Source organism: Mustelus asterias, chromosome 12 (genome assembly GCF_964213995.1).
Source record: "Mustelus asterias chromosome 12, sMusAst1.hap1.1, whole genome shotgun sequence".
NCBI lineage: Eukaryota > Metazoa > Chordata > Chondrichthyes > Carcharhiniformes > Triakidae > Mustelus > Mustelus asterias.
In genome coordinates, this window is record NC_135812.1 from 26961376 (window position 1) to 26983264 (window position 21889).

The 21889-nt window shown below is 42.8% G+C and overlaps 1 protein-coding gene across 7 annotated transcripts in view; it reads left to right on the plus strand.

Annotated features, from left to right (window-relative positions):
• The window catches only part of LOC144501328 (protein-tyrosine sulfotransferase 1-like), a 130818-nt gene that overhangs the window by 12649 nt on the left and 96280 nt on the right, over window positions 1-21889 (plus strand). The window contains exon 1 of one of the 7 annotated variants that reach the window (XM_078224939.1): window positions 8732-8894. The exons of 5 other annotated variants lie outside the window; for them this stretch is intronic. The gene's annotated coding sequence lies outside the window, so the exon portion shown is untranslated. One more of the 7 variants, XM_078224940.1, reaches the window with a different exon arrangement.

Below are 21889 nucleotides of genomic sequence, written 5' to 3' on the forward strand. Positions count from 1 at the left end.
AGCAGTTCCTACTCGCAGCAACTGTCACATGAGTGGTCTTGGTTGAAAATCCGGTTGAAGAATTGTAAGTGAAACTCCTGGAATCATTTTAGATTCAACTGGATACTCTGGGGGCAGGGGAGACTTTTAAAGGTCATTCTGGATAGATGAGGTGAGTTGGGTTAGAGGGCATTTGTAATCCATAATTATCTTGCAAATAGAGAGTGGAATCATGGCTAGAGTTCTACAGATGTTGTTGCTACTGGAAGTTTACTATGAGCAAGTTTTATGGGGTGAAATTGCCAGGAGTGCTTAAAAAGCTCATAGTGAATCAGTAATTTGTTTTACACTGCACATGATACTCAAGAGTCTTTTCCATTGACTTTAATCTTGTCCTATGTGTCTACTTACCTATTATCTCACTTTATCTTGGTGTTTTTATGAATTTTTGAACGATTGAAATATTGTATTAAAGTGGTGTTTCATAGTTGATATTGAAAATATATATTGCAGTGAGAAGCAGCATTCAGCAGAGTCTTCAGACTCGCTGATCAAGAAAACTCAGATAGAAATTGTGGAACATTCAATCTTTCTCCTCTGGCCTTTTAAAAGTTGTATTGCACAGAGATGCCTGGGGGCTCCAATACTTCTCACTGACAGGGAAGACCAATGTTGCCATTTGTTATTTCTATTCTGTGAGATGCTGATAAAGTGGAATCCATTAAAACCCCTTGTATGAAATAATTATATTGAATAATATCATTTATCTAGGCAGCAATAACTTATTTGATTTTGTGAGAGAAAGTAAGGAAGTTAACTTTTGAAACTGAATGAGACTCTGAAATACACTGAATGGTAGCATATAGAACCATAGAAAATTACAGCTCAGAAACAGGCCTTTTGGCCCTTCTTGTCTGTGCCAAACCATTTTTTGCCTAGTCCCACATCCCTCCACACCCCTCTCATCCATGAACCCGTCCAAGTTTTTCTTAAATGTTAAAAGCATTTACCACTTTATCCGGCAGCTCATTCCACACTCCCACCACTCTCTGCGTGAAGAAAGATCTTGTTAATTGGAGTAAGATCTTGCATCTTGTTAATTGGAGTATTTGCTCCTGCACTGGACTGGCTCATTAGTCCTGCACCGGCCTGTGCTGCAGTGATCATTGGGTGGTTTTTCCACTTCATTCCTTATCAGCAAGTTTCATGTTTGCTCACCTCAAGACACACATCTTAATGTTGATCATCTTTACCATCATTCAGACAAGAGGTAAGCTTGGATTTCAATTCAGCAATTATTCATACAGGTGTGTTTTTACAAGTTAAGAGCACAAAAGCAGTGATGAATTTATGTATTTTTGTAGCTTGCGCCTTTATGCTTTGTGGGACAAGAGTGGGCAGGATTGGGAGGGGTGTGACATCATGGGGAAAGGGGGATAAGGGGATAATCAGGAGAAGCAACAGGGCCCATGAATTCTCTCACTGGTCCTGCCTAGAACCAACCATCTTCAGCTGCTTCTAAAATGACCTTTCCTCCAACAATAGATCAGAAGTGGGGATGTTTGCTGATGGTTGCAGTGTTCAGTATCATTTTCAACTCTTCAGATACTAATGAGGTACATGTTCATATGCAGCAAGACTTGGACAACATTCAAATTTGGGCTGATTAATAGCAAGTAACATTTTCTCCATATGAGCATACAAGTGCTAAGCAATGACCAAGTAGAGAATTTTATCAATGCCTGTGATGATATCAGCATTACTGAATCATACACCAGTCATATCCTGGGGATTACCACTGACTAGAAATTTAACTGGACTACCATTAAATACAAGACCAGGTCAGAGGCTGGGATTTTGTGTCAAATAACTCGCATCCTGACTCCTTAAAGTCCCTTTACCATGTACAAGTTTCCATACCCATAACCCCACCATCTAGAAGAACAAGGATAGCAAGTGTACGGGAACCTCCTCTCATAAGGTACGGGCAATCAATACTGGCTGAGCCGGTGACACTCACTTCCCAAGAAAAAGTAAGAAAAACAGGTTAATAGTGCATAAATGAAGCAAATCCAGCACTGTGCTTTATTTCTCAAGGAGTAGAATTGAAAATGAGAGAACTCAACTTATAATGGACCTTGGTTAGGTCACTTCGAGTGTTGTGTACCATTCTGGTTACCATATTGTGAAAAGGACATAGAGGCAATGAAGAAGCATCAAAATATTTACCAGGGTGGTACCAGAAATACTATCAGGAAATGATAAACAGACTGGGTTTATTTTTTTCTCTTGAAAAGAGGGATGACCTAATAAAGATCTTTAAGATTCTGAAAGGTTTTGATAACAGTAGACAGAGAGAGACAAAGCGTTACTCCACCGGAAGATCAGAAATAGAGGCCCTCAACTATTACTCCATAGAGACAGTGGAAAAACAAACCATTGGATTGTGTGCAGAGACCTAAAATTTTGTGTTATTTTTCAGCAGCTGCCAGGAATTACTGTACTGGCAATTGAATAGCACAACCTTGACTCCGTGGAGAAGTGGGCAGGTTTTCACATAGGAGGAGATTTCACCTTTGTGGGCTTGCAGAGATGTGAACAGGATTTCATTTCCAGCCACTTCCAGTTTATTATTCTCCCCTTGCTGGTCTCCCTGTTGTGATTTCGATAGCTGCCATGGAACAACGGTATGGTCTGTATTCCATTGTAGAAATTGTAAATGCTGACCTGATATGGTGGCGGAAAAATCTGAATTCATGTCATCTTGATAGGATTTGTTAAGGATCTCACTCAAAAGGAACATAGGCCTAGGCCTGTTCACATGGTGATATAAATTAATTAAAAGAAATTATATTTCTGGGACCAACATTACAATAACATTTGAATTAATTTGGTTAGCAGGCTCCAAGATATTGGTTGAACAAAGCAAACTTCATATGAATGTGTGAACTAAAACACATTAACTGAGATGTATTATTGAAAGAAGGGCCAATTCAAAGAATATTCAAACCTTTGCAATAATTTATATATTTATGATAAAAGAAAAGGAGACAATTTTCCAAGGGGCTTTGTCCATTTCCGAACATAGCCTCTATGGACTGGGATGGCGATATGGCCGAGGAAATATTCTGCTGGTTGTCTGATGCCCAGTCCTACATCTGGGATTTTCCACTTAATCAGTGCATTTCACGTCATTAATGTCATATCGCTGGCATGTAATGGTGCCATGAAGAGCAGAGAGTGATCAATAATACTCCTCCAAACTTTAATGCACAATTCAACAAAGAACTTTCCCTTTCAGCTGCCATGGAAACAATTGGCTCAAGTATACTGCTGCAAGCGCCCGAGGTGTGTAGCAGTAAGTTTTCAGCCTCCCGCACTGCTGGGACCCATGATACAGGCAGGAATTATTCTCATAAAGTTGACACTGGATAATAGCCAGAGTCAGTGGCAAGCCAATGACGAGAACAGAATTGGCACAGGGAAAATCTTTGTGACAGTAATGATCATGTTCTCAACTGTCAGATAACCCACTGGCATTAACTGCCAAGGTTCCTACATGTAGGAAAGCCATTTGGACAAGTTAATAGAGGAGTGCAAACAGGCACTGGATTTTTAAAGCATATAAATTGTGACGGAAAACTGAGGGGAACTAATAAGCATATGGGGAACATACTTACAATATTATGGATTTTCAAAAGTCAAATGGCTTTCTCATTTAATGGCCAATACAGTAATATAAAGTGATGGTTATTGTTGTTGGCATAGTATTTTTGGAACTGTTCTGTGCTTTGCTTGGCAGAAAAAAACATGCACTATCTTCTATATCAAATCCATGAGTGAATTATAATGTAACTAGCATCTAAGAAGTTTCAATCATCACTGTAGAACTGTAAGATGATATGGTTGCAGCTGCTTCTAACACAGTCTCAGATCTGACCAAGGAAAAGGCAATCAAATGTAAAAGTGCAAGAGAAAGCTTTCTTTAAGTTGCATGTGAGTTGGCAGTATGACATCACCAGTACGGTATTGCCATATTCAGAAAATTTTTTTAGTGTGCTATTGAATAACCTGAACTGCAGATGTTTTACAACAGAAAACTCGAGGCATGATTTTCAAAATGTTTTCAGTAAATAATGTTTTAAGGAAATTTCAATTGTACACAGCTCTGTAATTTCTGTTATTTTTAAGTTAATATTATACAACAGTGTTCTTGCAGAAAATATGTGGAAAAGTATCATTTTTTCCTGTTGACCCCTTATTGAATTAATTTCAAGCCATTTGATACGGTGAATAACTATTTCTGACAAGTTCAGTGTTTCAAGTAGACATTACAATTGCTTAAATAAAATAATAAGGAAAGATTTGCCTGTACATAGTACCATTCACAACCACAGGATGTCTCAAAGCTAATAAAGTATTTTTGAAATCTAGTCACCGTTGTAATGTAGGAAACGTGGCAGTCAATCTGTAAGCTCCCACAAACAGCAATGTGGAAATGACTAAATAAGCCATTTTTGTGCTGTTTCTTGACACATAAATATTGACCAGGATGTCTGAGAGAATCTTGATGCTCTGCTCAATATGCTGTGGAATCTTTTATGTCCACCAGATGAGATCTGGATTTAACATCCCATCTGAATGACAGCAGCTGCAATTCTCCAGCTGTTCATGCCCTGCTGCCGCTGCCAGCAAGAAAGGAAAATCTGGCGCCTAGCCAAATCTCCATTCACTGCAGCGAGACCAGAGCTGTGGGCAAGGTCGGAGAATCCGGCCCAGCATCTCCAATGGTATAGCACTTCCTCAAATCACAGCCTAGATTTTTCTGCTCAAGTTTCCGGAGTGAGTCTTCAATCACAAACCCTTCTGACTCAGGTAAGAGTGCTGCCAATCGAGTCACAGCTGACAGCTTAAAATAATGGCCAATCATTGTATTCCTACAGTGCAACAGTGACTGCACCTTCAAAATGCACCTCACTGGCTGTCAAGTGCTTTGGGACATCTGGTGGTCATGAAGGGTGCTATGTAGATAATGGAGTTAAGGCTTATGGGGAGCAGCCAGGAAAGGGGAGCTGAGACCACAATCAGATCAATCTTTCTTTTTTTTTCAAATTTTTATTCCATCCAAAAAAACCAAATTCAAATTGAATTCAATTCATGGTCCCCATAAGAGAAACGAACAAGATCTAAGCTGAAAAAAGAGACATTGCATCCCATCTTGGGCTTGATCAGACGCATCAGGCAGAATTCTCCCCAAAAAAATTCTAAGTGTCGAATTTGCGTGAAAACTGGAGTAATTCACGCTGGGTTTTTTTCAGTGGGAGTTCAGAGAAGAATCTCCCGCACTCTGTGCACTGCAGAGGCCACCAGCATGAATATCATTAAATTTCAAGAGGTGGTGCCTATTCCCGCTGGAGAGGCTGAAATCAGCGTGCTGAGCAGGCCACTGCACAAGTGCCGATTTGTTAGTGCCGAGATCAGCACATGCACAGTGGCCCCGCACTACTGACCTCTCGATTGCTGGCCAGCTCAATCACTCCAGAGTGACACCGGGATGCCCCAGCCTCACTGATCGCCCCCTCGGCCCTGTCTCCATGCTCCATCCCCTTGGCACTGTCCAATGCCCGATGAGCAGTGCCAAGGTGCCCCCTGGGCATTGCACTTTGCCCCTTGGGCAGTGCCAGGGGGCACAGGCTGGCACTGTCAGGGGGCCAATGCTGAGGGGGCAATGCCTCCCTGCCCGATTGCGGGGCCCTGATTGCCCCCCCCCCTTTACTCCAGCCAGGTAGGGCTGCTAGTTTCTCATTAGTGTAATCCCCGCTAGACTGAAATACTCTGGCGGGGTGGGAGATGCTAGCGGGCTCGGAGATTTCAGTCCCGGGCCCACTAATCACATGCAAATGAAATTGAAATGACCATTTAAATGGTCTGTTTGTCTCCCCGGCGATTTCTGGCACAGAGCAGACGCCGCCGGAAATCCGGCGCTGGAAGACGCAAGTGGGGCTTAAACACTCACGGAAACCCCATGAATCAGCCACTGCGGGATCTCCCAGCCCGCTGCACTAATTCTTTTAGCATAGTGGGATGGGAGAATTGCAGTCTTCATCTTAGCCAAAAGGCTGAGATGGTTCAGAAAAATTGCATCAGGTAAAACCTCGGTTAAACCTGATCATTGACTCTACCCAAGCATGGAAGATCAACCTGCCTGATCATTGATTTTCTCCTGCCAGGTAAGTTCTTATTGAATGGTGGAACAGGCTCAGAGGGTTGAATGGCCTGCTCCTAAGTCCTAACGTCTTTCTTTCACCTTTAAATCCCACTTTCTTTCCCTCAAATCTCTCAATTAGCATTGCAAAAAATACTATCTGATCTTGGTCCTATTTCTGTTTGCGTGAGCGGCAATTAGCTGCCATGTTGCTTACATTACAACAAAAAAGTACTCAGTTGGATGCCAAGCACTCTGGGGCATTTGGGGATGGTTTATACCAGGGGTCTCCAAACTACGGCCCGCAGCGGGCCGCATCCGGATCGGAATTTGGAGACCGCTGGTTTATACAAGCACTCCATCTACACTTCCTGTTGCGTCGGAAAAGCAGCCAGCATAATCAAGGACCCCACTCACCCCAGATATACTCTCTTCCATCTTCTTCCATTGGGAAAAAGATACAAAAGTCTGGGGTCATGTAACAACTGACTCAAGAACAGCTTCTTCCCCACTGCCATCAGACCTTTGAATGGACTTACCATTTATTAAGTTGACCTTTCTCTGCACCCTAACTATGATTGTAACACCACATTCTGCACCCTCGCCTTTCCTCCTCAATGAACAGTATGCTTTGTCCATATAGTGCGCAAGAAACAATACTTTTCACTGTATCCCAATACATGTGATGATAATAAATCAAATCAATTAGCATTGCAAAAAAAATCTGATCTTGATCCTATTTCTGTTTGTGTGAGCAATAATTAGCTGCCACGTTGCCTATTATAACAGTGACTATCCATCAGAAAAGGCACTCAATTGGGATGCCAGGCACTCTGGCGCATTGGGGGGGGGGGGTGGTTTATACAAACACTGGCACAGTGGTTAGCACTGCTGCCTCACAGTGCCAGGGACCTGGATTTGATTCCCAGCTTGGGTCACTGTCTGCGTGGAGTTTGCACGTTCTGCCCAGAGCACCTGGTTTCCTCCAGGTGCTCTGGTTTCCTCCCACAGTCTGAAAGATGTGCTGATCAGGTGCATTGGCTATGCTAAATTCTCCCTCAGTGTACCCGAACAGGTGCGGGAGCATGAGGCGACTTGGGGATTTTCACAGTAACTTCATTGAGGTGTTAATGTAAGCCTATTTGTGACACCAGTAAATAAACTCTAAACTCAAATCTCACAATTAGCATTGCAAAAAGATGATCTGATCTTGATCCTATTTGTAGACAGGGGCATGTTCTCCTTTACGCTCCCTGAAGTCGAAGGAGATTGTCATCAACTTCAGGAAGCGCAAAGGAGAACATGCCCCTGGCTACATCAATGGGGATGAAGTAGAAAGGGTCGAGAGCTTCAGGTTTTTAGGTGTCCAGATCGCCAACAACCTGTCCTGGTCCCCCGATGCCGACACTATAGTTAAGAAAGCCCACCAATGCCTCTACTTTCTCCGGGGCCTAAGGAAATTTGGCATGTCAGCTAAGACTCTCACCAACGTTTACAGATGAACCACAGAAAGCATTCTTTCTGGTTGTATCACAGCTTGGTATGGCTCCTGCTCTGCCCAAGACCACAAGGGACTACAAAAAGTTGTGAATATAACCGAATCCATCATGTAGGCCAGCCTCCCATCCATTGACTCTGTCTACACTTTCCACTGCCTCAGCAAAGCAGCCAGCATAATTAAGGACCCCATACACCCCGGACATTCTCTCTTGCATCTTCTTCCTTCGTGAAAAAGATACAAAAGTCTGAGGTCACGTAGCAACCGACTCAAGAACAGCTTCTTCCCTGCTGCTGTCAGACTTTTGAATGGACTTACATTACATTAAGGTGATCTTTCTCTACACCCTAGCTATGCCTGTAACACTACATTCTGCACTCTCTCATTTCCTTCTCTCTGAACGGTATGCTTTGTCTGTACAGCGCTCAAGAAACAATACTTTTCACTGTATGTTAATACATGTGACAATAAATCAAATCAAATTTCATAGAATCCCTGCAGTGCATAAAGAGACCATCCGGCCTATCGCGCCTGCACCGACAACAATCCTGCCCAGGCGGTATACCCGTAATCCCATGTATCTACCCTGCTAAGCCCCGACACTGACAGGCAATTGAACATGGCCAATCAAACTCGCACATCTTTGCAGTGTGGGAGGGAACTGGAGCACCCGGAGGAAAGCCACGCAGACACAGGGAGAATGTGCAAACTCCACACAGACAGTGATCTGAGGTTGGAATTGAACTGGTCCCTGGCAGCAGTGTTAACCACCGTGCCACAACGTGCCACACAACTGTCTGTGGCAATTAGCTACCCACATTGCCTACATTACAACAGTGACTATACACCAGGAAAGGGACTCAGTTAGCTCTGGGGCATTGCAGGAGGGGAGGGGGGGGGGGGGGGGTTTATACAAACACAACCCTGTTGTCCCTCATGCGGCAGCTTCCAAAGGGTTAAGCCACCACCGAGCTGCCTCTGACCCCGCCCCCCTCACCCTCTCGCCCAATCAGCAGGCGCGGGCTGGTGGGGCCTGGCGCCGGGCTGTCAATCAGCGGCGGGGGACAGGCTGCAGGCGAGAGCGGCGAACGGGCGCAGGGGGAAAATCGCAGCGGAGTGAACGGGCGGAGAGATGGCGGGGAGGCCGGCGACGGCGGCGGGCGCTGAACTCCCGGGGGGCAGGGGGCGATAAGCTTCGGATCGGGAACCACGGTGAGTAACGACGACGGCGGATCGACGGTTAACGTGAGAGGAAAGTGGAGTTTGTCGGCGGTTGGCTTCGTTTATTAATATTTATATATATATTTATTTGGGGGAAACAACAATAATAGTGGATGGGGGGGGGGCTCCGCTGCCGGGTGGGCCGTTACTGGCCGGGCGCCGTCCTCTTCAAACGGACCGCTGACCGAGCCTCCCGCTGGCTGCAGCCGCTCGGGCCATGGTCACTCACTCTGACCAGGGTGGACAGTACTTTGGCCGGAGTCTTGGAGCCTGCACTCGGACCGTTGCCCCGGGGGGTTGGGGGGGGGGGGGGGGAGAGCTCTTCGTGTGTTTTCCCTTCGCCTCCTCCTCATTAAAAATGATCCTCTTGCCTTTCTCATTTTTTTCACACCTCAGTTGTGAGTATTTATCTGGCATTGAGCTGGAAGTGGTCGCTGTTTATAATTTTAACGCGGAATTCGACTGTGGAGGGCATCACGGCTGAATCTGATCACCACTCCCCTCCCCATTGATAGGAACTGAAAGACCTAATTCCTCAAACCAGGGTCCTTGGGGCCGCTTTTCACTAATTAATTATTATTTTCCTTGACAGCAATGAACCAATTCAGTATCAATTGGCGGCGGGCGGGGGGGGGGGGGGTGAGTTGTGCCTGATGAGGATCCTCTCTGTCTGTCTGTGAGATGTATCTATTCACTGACTTGGCCAGCTAAATTACAACATTAATATGACCACCTCTTTTCCCTCCCTCTGCAGTGGCTGTGGGTTTATTTTGGTCGAAGCCCTTGCTGCTAAATCCTCAACCCTGTTGATTGTGATGTGAGCTGTTCATACTGATCAGACTCAGCTGGTCTCTTCCTCCTTGTATTTTTCTTATTTCTTTTCCTCCCACCATTTGGTTCAGTTTCGATTTAAAGTGGAAGTGCAGTTTGGAGGACAAGTGGTTGGAATTTTTCTTAATTTTTTTTTACAATTCTTGAGGTTGTTGACATATGGCCATTAGAAGTTTATAATCCTTTCCTGCAGTGTGACATTTTGAAATGTCAGCATGTCTATTTAAACTGACTCTGATTTTAAATATGTGAAGAGATTTATTTGTTGCAAAAGGACAATCCAGTTCAACTGAGTTTGAGATCTACAAGTCTGCATTTTGTCACAAGTTCAGCTGCCAAACTTTAATTTACCAATTGTAATAAATATGCTGGTGTGTTTCGGATTGATTTGAGGATTCTTGGGGCAAAATTGATGAGTAAATCCTGGGAAATAAATGATCGTTTCTTAGAAGTGCAAATAGTCCTATATGTTTGCACTTTAGGTTTTTTTTTTGTTTCTTATCCTTTGCTGTTGGCAGCTGTTGATGGTTGGCATCTGCACTTCAATTGTGTGGTTACTTCCACTTTGAACGATTAGTAGTTATGACATGAGTAATTTTTTAAGTGGAATATTTTTTAAACTTGTTCAGGCAATGTGGCCATTTCTAGCAAAGCCAGCATTTATTTATTGTGTGGCCCTATTTGCCTTGAACGTGGTGATGAGCTGCCTTCTTGAACCACAGTAAGAGTTTTAACAACACCAGGTTAAAACCTGATTTTAACCTGGTGTTGTTAAAACTCTTACTGTGTTTACTCCAGTCCAACGTCGGCATCTCCACTTCTTGAACCACAGTAGGCTATGTGGTGTCGGTACTGCTTCAGTGATATTAAGCAGGGACTTCCAGAATTTTGATTGTGACTATGAAGGAGTGGTAATATATTTCCAATTCAACATGGTGTGAGATCGGATGGGAACATGCAGATGGTGGTGTAACCATGCTCTTACTGCTCTTGTTCTTTCAGGCAGTAGAGGTCACTGGGTTGGAAGTTCTGATGTGGAGATGCTGGCGTTGGACTGGGGTAAACACAGTAAGAAGTCTAACAACACCAGGTTAAAGTCCAACAGGTTTATTTGGTAGCAAAAGCTACTCGTGGCTTTTGCTACCAAATAAACCTGTTGGCCTTTAACCTGTTGTTGTTAGACTTCTTACTTGGAAGTTCTGACACAGAAGCCATGCAAGTTGCTGCACTGCATCTTGTGTCTGGCGTCCATTGCTGTCACTGTCCGACAATGTTGAAGGGAGTGAATGTTAAAGGTGGTGAATGGGGTAGTGATCAAGTAGGCTGCGTTGTTCTGGATTGTTGAGCTGCTTGAGTGTTGAAGGAGCGAGTGGAGAGTCGCAATCCCAACTTTTGCTTTGTTGGTGGAAAGGCTTTGGGGTGACAGAGTTGGGTTACTTGTCACATGTTTCCCAGCCTCTCACCTGCTCCTTGTCACTGTTGTATTTCTGTGGCTTTCCAGTTGAGTTTCTGGTAACTTATGACTCGCCAGGATGTTGATGGTGGGGGATTTAGTAAAGGTAATTTCTTTGGCAGTTAATTACCAATAATTAACTGCCTATATTATAAATTGATTAAATTTTGTTTTACATGGAAGCAGAGGAATTTGTGCGTGCAGGGGAATTTCAGTATATCCCCAATTCAAGAGGAAGGAAGCAGTGTTGGGGTTGGATTTGAGAAACAAAGTGGGGCAAGTGGAGTGTGCTACTAGGCCAGTTATTGAGCCAAAATTGAGCACCATATAATTTGGAAGGGAAATGATAGAGAATCCAAAGCAAATGCACCCTTGCTGGTAAATAAAAAAGGCTCATGACAAATATCAGAAGCAAGATTTGCTTCATAGCCAGGAAGATTGTAGAAAGCACAGGTAGGAATTGAACAAGTTAATATGGGAGGAAAAATGAACAGGCAGCCTTAAGTAGGATGCAAAACATTTTAGAAATGTATCAAGTTTGAGTGGTTGGCTAGGGGGAAAAAGTGAATATATTAAAGATCTAAAGACTCAATCATTATGGCACAGTAGGAGGCCATTTGGCCCATCAAGTCTATGCTGGTTCTGCGGAGCAGTTCTGTCAGTCCAATTCCCCTGCTGTTCCCCTTCCAACCCTGCAAGTATATTTCCCTCAAGTGCCCCTCATTTTCCTTTTGAAATCATTGATTATTTCTGCTTCGACCAGCCTTGCAGGCAGTGAGCTCCAGGTCATTACAACTTGCTGTGTAAAAAAAGAAAGTTCTTCCTCGCATCCTCCTGTACCTCTAGCCCAAAACCTTAAATCTGTGACCCCGTGTTCTTTTACCTTCAGCTACTGGGAAACAGCTTTTCTTTGTCTGCTTTATTTAGATCTAAGCTAACCTTCCCATGTCTACCAGATCATCCCTCATCCTCCTTGCTCAAAGAAGAACAGCCCCAACTTGGCCCAGCCTAACCTTGTAGTCAAAATTCTCATCTCCAGACCATTTTTGTAAATTTCTTCTGCATTCTCTCAATGAGTTCTATCCTTCCTAAAGCTTTCACCTTCAAGTAGAGACGTAGGACATGGTTGAATTGTAAATTGAGTATTTTGCATCTGAGGGAAGTCGATGATGAATAAGATATTAGGAGCAGATGGGAGCTATGCCCTGAGTCAGTGCAGACTTGATGTGCCGAATAGCAGCCTTCTGCACTGTAGGATTCTATGACCCTTCGTCAAATTGTTTTAGCTGCATTTATCTGATTTTTCTTTGATTTTGATTTGATCTGTTATTGTCACATGTATGAGAATACAGTGAAATGTATTGTTTCTTGCATGCTATACAGACAGCATACCATTCTTCGAAAGGGAAACGAGAGTGCAGAATGTAGTGTTACAGTCATAGCTAGGGTGTAGAGAAAGATCAGCTTAATGCAAGGTAAGTCCATTCAAAAGTCTGACAGCAGCAAGAAGAAACTGTTCTTGAGTCAGTTGGTACGTGACCTCAGACTTTTGTATCTTTTTCCCAACGGAAGAAGGTGGAAGAGAGAATGTCCAGGGCACATGGGGCCCTTAAGCATGCTGGCTGCTTTGTCGAGGCAGCGGAAAGTGTAGACAGAGTCAATAGATGGGTGGCTGGTTTGCGTGATGGATTGGGCTACATTCACAACCTTTTATAGTTTCTTGCAGTCTTGGGCAGAGCAGGAGCCATTTCAATGTGATACATCCAGAAAGAGTGCTTTCTATAGTGCATCTGTAAAAGTTGGTAAGAGTCGTAACTGACATGCCAAATTTCCTTAGTCTTCTGAGAAAGTAGAGGCGTTGGTGGGCTTTCTTAACTATAGTGCTGGGTGGAGTGGGGGGGCGGGGGGCGCAGGACAGGTTGTTGGTGATCTGGGCATTTAAAAACTTGAAGCTCTCGACCCTTTCTACTTTGTCCTCGTTGATATAGATGGGGCTTGTTCTTCACTACACTTCCTCAAGTCGATGACAAACTCCTTCGTTTTGTTGATGTTGGGGGAGAGATTATTGTCGCCGCACCAGTTCTGCAGTTCAACTTTAATCTTCCCAGACCTAAAAAGTACCTCTAAAATATTACTATGAACCATGAACTAGGTATTTATAACAGTGTGAGGTGATGAACTTTGGGAGGATAAATATGGAAAGACAGCATGCTATGAATGGCATAATTTTGTAAAGTGTAAATGGGCAGAGAGACCCTGGTGTTCGTAGGTATAAATTATTTAAGGTGGTTAAAGCATATGTGTTGCATGGGTTTATAATTAGAAAAATATAATATAAAAACTAAGAGACAATATGTTAGAACTCTATAAATCACTGGTTAGGCCTCAGCTGAAGGATTGTGGACAATTCTGTGCCCCACACTTCAAGAAAGATGTGAAGTCTTTAGAAACAGCACAGAGGAGATTTATCAGCATGTTACTAGGGATGAGGGGTTTCAGTCATGAGAAAAGATTGGAAAACGTAAGACTTTGCTGCTTGGAACAGTGACCTAATTAAGGTTTTCAAGGTGAGAACTTTTGCTAGAATAGAGCAGAAGTATTCTTTCTGGTGAGTGGATCAATAACCAGAGGTCAGAGATTTAAAATAATTGACAAAAGATCTAGGGGGAAGATGAGCTTTTTTCACGAGTTGTCATCATCTAGAATGCTGAACCTGGAAAGGTGATACATAAATAATTGTAAAAAGTGATTGGCACTTGATCCAAGAAAGCATGTACTTGTCATTGAGGGAGTGCAATGATAATTTACCAGACTGATTCCGAGGATGGCAGGATTGTCGTATGAGGATAGACAGGGAATTTGGAAGAATGAGAGGGAATCTAATTAAAACACGTAAAACTTCATTTCACATTTTCTCACAATGAAACCCATACATGCATGTAGCTGAACATTGACAATATTTAGGTTTGGGCTGATAATGTGTCAAGTAATGTACCCACAAGGGTGCCAGACAACCACTTCCAAGGGGAGAGCTGGATTCCTTGTCTTGATGTTAAATTACCTTTGCTTTGTTCCCCACAATCGACTTCCTGGGGTGGGTGACCAGCATTGACTGATTAGTAGTCAATAGGATCAGCTACAAAAAAAAACAAATCGGAGATTGGATGTTCTACAACCTTTCAATTCCTGAAATCCTTTCCATCACCAACTAAGCACTTCAGGCTTGTGACAGAATACTCTTCTCATGCTTGGATGGGTGGAGCTCCAACTTTGAAGAAGCTTTGCAGCACCTAGGCAAAGCCAGTGTGCTTGATAAAATCAAGTAGGAGGGTTTAAACTAATGTGGCAGGGGGATGGGAACCAATGCAGGAAGTAGGAGGGAGGTAAAGTGGTGACAAACAAAAGGCATTAAGGGGAAAAGTGGAAGGCAGAGAAACCAAAGACAAAAATCAACAAGGGCCATAGTAGAGTACAGAGACTGTGGAGAACTCAGTGAATGGGTCCAGTAAGGCTAAGAGAAATAAAACACAAGGAGAGTGTACAAAGCATGACAGAATAGATGGTCTGAGGTGTGTTTGCTTTAATGCAAGGAGTATGACAGATAAGGCAGGTAAACTTAAAGTTGGATTACTACATGAAACTATGATTTGTGGCAATTACGGAGATTTGGATGAAAGAAGGGCAGGACTGGATGCTTAGCATTCCAGGACTTAAATGCTTCAGGTGAGATAAAGAGGATGACAAAAGGGTTGGGGTGTTTCTTACTGATTAGGGAGAATGTCACAGAAGGAACAGGAGCGGTGCAAGCACACTGTTGGGACTGTACTACAAACCTCCCAACAGCTGGTGTGAAATGGAGGAACGGATATGCCAGCAGATTATGGGAAGATGTAAAAACAACAGGGTTGTTGTGATGGGTGATTTTAACTTCCCCAATATAGACTTTAATTCCTTTAGTGCCAGGGATTGGACGGGGCAGCGTTTGTTCAGTTTGTCCAAGAGTGTTTCTTGAGGCAATATGTAGATAGTCCAACTCGAGAAGGGGCTATCTTAGACCTGGTTCTAGGAAACGAGCGTGGACAGGTGATTGATGTCTCAGTGGGGGACCATTTTGGGAACAGTGATCGCAATTCTATAAGTTCACGATACTTGTAGAAAAGGATAGAAGTAATCCCAGAGTGAAAGTACTAAAGTGGGGGAAGGCTAACTATAACAGTTTTAGGCAGGAGCTAGGGACATAGACTGGGGGCATCTGTTTGAGGGTAAATCCACATCTGAGATGTGGGAGTCATTTTAAAAGTCGGTTGTTAACAATCCAGGACAAGTGTGTCCCTGTAAAAATGAAGGATAAAGATAGCAAGGTTCAGGAACCCTGGATGACAAGGGAGTTTGAGAGCTTGGTGAAAAAGAAGGAGGCATAGATAAATTTCAGGACATTGAAAACGGATAAGGTTCTTGAGGACTACAAATATAGCAGCAAAGAGCTTAAACAGGAGGGCAAAAAGGGGCCAGGGCAGGCAGGATTAAGGAGAATGCCAAGGCTTTTTATGCATATATAAGGAGGAAGAGGGTATCTAAGGAAAGGGTAGGTCCACTCGAGGACAGTGGAGGGAATTTCTGTGTGGAGCCAGATGAGGTGGGTGAGGTCCTTAACGAGTACTTTGCATCAGTATTCACAAAGGAGAAGGATGCGGTGAATGCTGAATGTAGAAAGGAGGATGTTGACATTCTAGGACATGTTGAGATAAAAAGGGAGGAGGTATTGGAGGCTTGTAAAAACATTAAGGTGGACAAGTTCCCAGGGCCAGATAGGTTCTATCCCAGAATACTGAGGGGCGAGGGAAGAAATTGCTGAGGCTTTGGCCAAAATCTTTGTATCCCCTTTAGCCATGGGCGAGGGACCAGAGGATTGGAGAGTAGCTAACATTGTTCCTCTGACTAAGAAGGGCAGAAGAGACAATCTGGGAAAATTACAGGCCTGTGAGCCTTGCATCAGTGGCGGGAAAATTATTGGAGAAGATTCTTAGGGACAGGATGTACTCACATCTGGAAGAGAATTGACTTATTAGCGATAGGCAGCATGGTTTTGTGAAGGGGAGGTTGTGTCTCTCAAACTTGATTGAATTCTTTGAGGAAGTGACAAGAAAAATTGGGCAGGGCAGTGGATGTTGTATACATGGACTTCAGTAAAGCCTTCGATAAGGTTCCACATGGCAGGCTGATACAGAAGGTGAAGTCATATGGGATCTGAGATGAGCTGGTAAGGTGGATACAAACTTGGCTTGGGCATAGAAAGCAGAGAGTAGCAGTGGAAGGGTACTTTTCTAACTGGAGGTCTGTGACAAGTGGTGTTCCACAAGGATCAGTGCTGGAGCCTCTGTTGTTTGTAATATATAATGATTTGGAGGAAAATGTAGGGGGTCTGATTAGTAAATTTGCGGATCATACAAAAATTGAGGGAGTAGCGGATAGTGAGGAGGATTGTCAGAGGATACAGCAGGAAAGAGGGCAGGTGGAATGTAACCCAGACAAATGTGAGGTGATGCAGTTTGGGAAAATCTACTGCAGAAGGAAAGTGTACAGTAAATGGTACAGCCCTTAGAAATATTAGCATACAGAGGGAACTAGACGTGCACATCCCCGAAGGTGGCAAATCAGGTGGTCAAGAAGGCATATGGCATGTTGGCCTTCATTGGTCGGGGCGTTGAGTATAGGAATTGGAAAATCATGATCCAGCGGTATAAGACTTTGGTTACGCTGCATTTGGCGTATTCTGTTCAAGTGTGGTCACCACACCACTGCAAGGATGTTGATGCATTGGAAAGGGTGCAGAAGAGATTTACCAGGATGTTGCCTGGTTTGGAGGATATGGACTGTGAACAAAGGTTGAACAAACTTGGATTGTTTTCATTGGAGTGTCGGAGGATGAGGGGGGACCTGATAGAAGTTTACAAGATTATGACAGATTTGGATAGCGTGGATAGTCGGAGTCTTTTTCCCAGGGTCAAAGGGTCAATTACTCGGGTCATAGGTTGAGAGTGAGAGGGGCAAAGTTTTTAAAAGAGATCTAAAGGGCAAATTTTTCACAGAGTGGCGAATCCCTGGAATGCACTGCCGGAGGAGGTGGTGGAAGCAGATTTTATAACAACGTTCAAGTGGCATTTGGATAGATACATGAATAGGCAGGAAATAGAGGGATATGGACCATGTAGAGGCAAGAAAATATAAGATTAGAGAGGCATCTGTGTCAGCACAGACTTGGTGGGCCAAAGGGCCTGTTCCTGTACTGTACTGTTCTTTGTTCTTTTTGTTGATTGGAACTTTGCCCATGAGCTTAAATAATTCGCCCTCCGTCATCGGCACACTGGAACAGCGAAGTGGCTGCAGTAATACACTGAAATCACTCAAGTCAGATTCCCCACCTGAAAGCTTCATGAGCACTGTTCAGTGATGTAAACTGCATTTGTGATGGGGTTTTTTTGCTTTTTATGCATCTAGCAATATTTTGACCTGCAAGTTTCACTGTTGCACTTTGTATCTGAGGTGTATAAACTATATCCATGGATCATTTTTAGCCTCAAACTCATGAAGTTCTGGCAGCTGTTCTATTTTATGCTTTACTTTGTGTGTCCTGTTCGAATTTCTTGTGCCTGATAGTTTGGAAAAGTTTATTCTTGGGACAGATGCCGAAATGGTGGATAAATCTGAAATGAAAACAGAAAATGCTGGGAAAACTGAGCAAATCTGGCAGCATCTGTGGAGAGAGAAATAGTTAATGTTTTGAGTCCATTTATACAGACTTGGAAGGTTAACTTGTTTCTTTCTCCACAAATGCTGCAGGTATTATGTGGAGATAACTTCAGCCTGAGCATTTTGAAAATGAGAAAATTGAATGGAAGAAACAAAAAAGCTTTGAAGTGGTGGTGAAGTTATTTTCTAAACAAGACATCATGGGCACCCACCTTTACTATTTGTATCATAATTCTAGAGATATCTTGAAGGAATTCTAATAATCTTTCATTTCAATTGCTTTAATTTTTATGCAATTGAATATCACCTACATCATTGCTTGTTGTTCTAATATTCATAAACTGACATTTTTATTTTGTTTTATAATGCACATCATTGTGGGTTAGGTATCGGAGCTACTTGTTGAATTGGGTAGTGAGGCAGAGCAAGACAAAAGTGTCATGATGGACAGAGGTTGAGTGGGCTGGATATGTGCCCATATTCAAAGGCTAGGAGATTTAAGTTGACCAAAGTAGAAAAACTGAGCAGCTGGTTTTGTGAATAAAGGGAGAAAAAAAATTGAGTGGCTAAATAAAATGGTATCTTATGCATTCTTGTCCAAATTTGATTTTGCTTCAATATTGTGTAATTGGCTCAATGGAGAGAGAATTTGCATTAGCATCTTACTACATCACTGTATTGACATTTCACAACCAGTTAATTACTTGAGAAAGGCATTCATTCTCATGTAGGTCATTACAGCAACCATTTCGTGCACAGAAAGGTCCCTCAAATGTCAAATACAATAAACACAACAGTCAGGAAAGCAAATAGCCTGTTTCTTGTAAGTTGGTTGAACTACAAGAGTACAAGAAAGTCCTGTGGTCTCTTTAGTTAAGGAAAGGTGTACTTGCTATGGAGGAAGTGAAGCTTCACTGGACTGATTCATGGGATGAGAGAATTGGTTGCTCTTGTACGAGAAGCCGAGTAGAATGGACCTACATAACCTGGAGTTTAAAAGACTAAGCGCTGATCTAATTGAAACATAAGCTTCTCAGAGATCTGGAAGAGGTAGCTGCTGAGAGGCTGGTCCCTTGGCTGGAGAGTCTAGAATGAGGGGGCATAGATTCAAGATTAGGCATTGATCAATTAGTGAGATGAATTTCTTCAGTTAGAGGGCTGTGAATCTTTGGATTTTTCTATACTAGAGGGCTCTAGATATTCAATCATTCAGTATGATCAAGGCTGAGAGATCAAGGGATATGGAGATCGGGCAGGGAGATGGAGTTGAGATCAAAATAAGCCATGATTTTGTTAAATCACTGAGCAGGCTTGGGGGTCAGTATGATCTACTCCCATTTCTTGTGCTTTTGAGCTTCCTCCTTGAATAATGCCACGCAGTTAGAAATGTTATGCAAACCTGTGTGTTTTAACCTTGAATAGAGAATAAAGACAGTGAGTCAACTTTAATTGCTTAAACATGATTTTATTTGTTTTTGTAGTTACTTAGAAAATAGTCAATACTTGCAATGCATAAGCTAAATACTCACTATTCATTACTTAACTTCAGGCTGATTTCCACTCGCTAATGAAACCTGGCCAGGGTTTTGACGCATGGCTGTCAGCCTTTCTCTTCATCTGGATGATTGTCTTCTGTGAATGTTGGTCTTGGGTTTTCTGAACACAAGCTCTTTATTTTTGGTACATTTCAGTACTTTAATTCTAATCAAAAAAGCCATTTCAAATTAAGTCCAATCATGGTCCCCTCACGAGGGACAAACCAGATCCAAGCTGACAAGAAGAGACATTGCAACTCATCTTGGGCTCGAGCAAACAAGATCCAAGCTGACAGGGTGAGGCATTGCACCGCCTCTCGGGCTTGATCGAATGTTTTATCTTAGCCAAAAGGTCGAGATGGCTTTGAAACATTGCATCAGGCAAAGCCTCGGTTTAACCTCATTGGTTGCCCTGATCCTTTACTCTACCCTTGATCAGGAAACCAGGCTCTCAGGTGTCAGCACATCCTGGGTGTAATGGTCCCTTGCCAGGCTCTTTGTGTTAGCATTCTTGTACCCCAAAAGTTTCTTGGCAACTGGCCAATGAACTGATCAGAAACCAATTGCATTGTTCAATTCAGCCAATCAGATAAAGCCAGCACAGAGAGGGTCAGGACCCTTCAGAACCTCCTCATGTTCATGCCTTATGACAGATAGCCCACATTCCAATGTCAATACAAGGAAACACTGGCTCCAAAAAATCAGCTCTTTTTGAGAATAAGTTGTGACATGGTTTAACACCTTGTGCCCTTTGATATGTTTTAGGCCAACTTGGCCACAGGTAATCCTAGCATACTTAAAAAAAACCCAACCTTGGCCAAAAATCAGTTTTGTCTGCTTGAAGAGCTTTGAGTATATTAAAAGTTAAATCTCTGCAGGCCATTCGACCACAGAAATCTGTTTGCTCCATGTTGATTGTGTGATACTATGGACACCAATCAGTAACATGAACAACTCTAGAGTATTACAAAAACAGAAAATGCTGGGAAATTGCAGCAGGTCTGGTAGCATCTGTGGAGAGAGAATAGAGCCAATGATCCAGTCTTGAACCGTTAGCTTCATTCTCCCTCCACTCATTCTCCCTCCACAAATACTGTCAAGACATGCTGAGATTTTCCAGCATTTTCTGCTTTTGTTTCATTCCAGCATCTTCAGCAATTTGTTTTTATCATACAGTATTACCTTGACTATCATCTTACAGATCCTTTTTTTAAAGATCCACTTTAAAACATGTAAATAGTTTATTAAATTTCAATCAAATCACCCCCTTGATTGTGTAAATTGCAGGGGATACAACACTGATTTGTGCAATCTCTCCAATAACTTAACTCTTGGTGTTCAGGTAACGTTCTGGCAAATCTGGACTGCACTCCCTCAGAGGCTAGTATATCCTTCCTAAGATGTGCTGGCCAAAACTGCTCACCGTGCTCCAGTTGTGATCTGAACAGGGTTTTGTATTCGTGTCCTCTAGATATAAAGGCCGGCAATCCATTTGTCTTTTTGAATTATGTTTTGGACCTGTTCGTGAGATTTTAGTGATGTACATTCTTGGGCCCCCACTTCTTTGGACCCCACTGTTTCCAGCTTTTCATTATTTAAAAAAATACTGTATTCTATCCTTTTTAGATCCAAAATGGGCCTCATTTGTTCACATTGAAATTCATTTCCTCTTGTTTTGTCCATTCAGGTAATCTGACAGTTTTTCTTTTTAATTCGTTTCCATCTAAACTGCAAACAGGACCACCTTTTGTGTCATTGACAAACTTGGATATGTAGCTTTCTGCCCCATCATCAAAGCTATTAATGAATACAGAAAAGAGTTTAGGCCCCGATGGAGATCCTTGTGAGAAACCACTAATCATATCCTTCCATTCCCTACTCTTTACTCTTACTCAGCTAATTTCCTAACCAGGTCTATAATTTACCTATAATTTCATGAGGTTCAACTTTATATTTGCCTGTCTACTACTATAGTTGCATTGTCAAAAAAAATCAGTCAGGTTTGCTAGTTGAGACCTATCCTTCAAAATTCAAGTTGGCTCCTTTTGATCACCTGAAAATCATGTTCAGTCACCCTATCCTTAATTTTCGACTAGCAATTTTACAACAATAGAGCATAGAACATTATAGCGCAGTACAGGCCCTTCGGCCCTCGATGTTGTGCTGACCAGTGAAACCAATCTAAAGCCCATCTAACCTACACTATTCCAATATCATCCATATGTTTATCCAATGACCATTTAAATGCCCTTAATGTTGGCGAGTCCACTACTGCTGCAGGCAGGGCATTCCATACCCTTACTACTCTCTGAGTGAAGAACCTACCTCTGACATCTGTCCTATATCTATCACCCCTCAATTGATACTATGTCCCCTCGTGTTAGCTATCACCATCCGAGGAAAAAGGCTCTCACCAT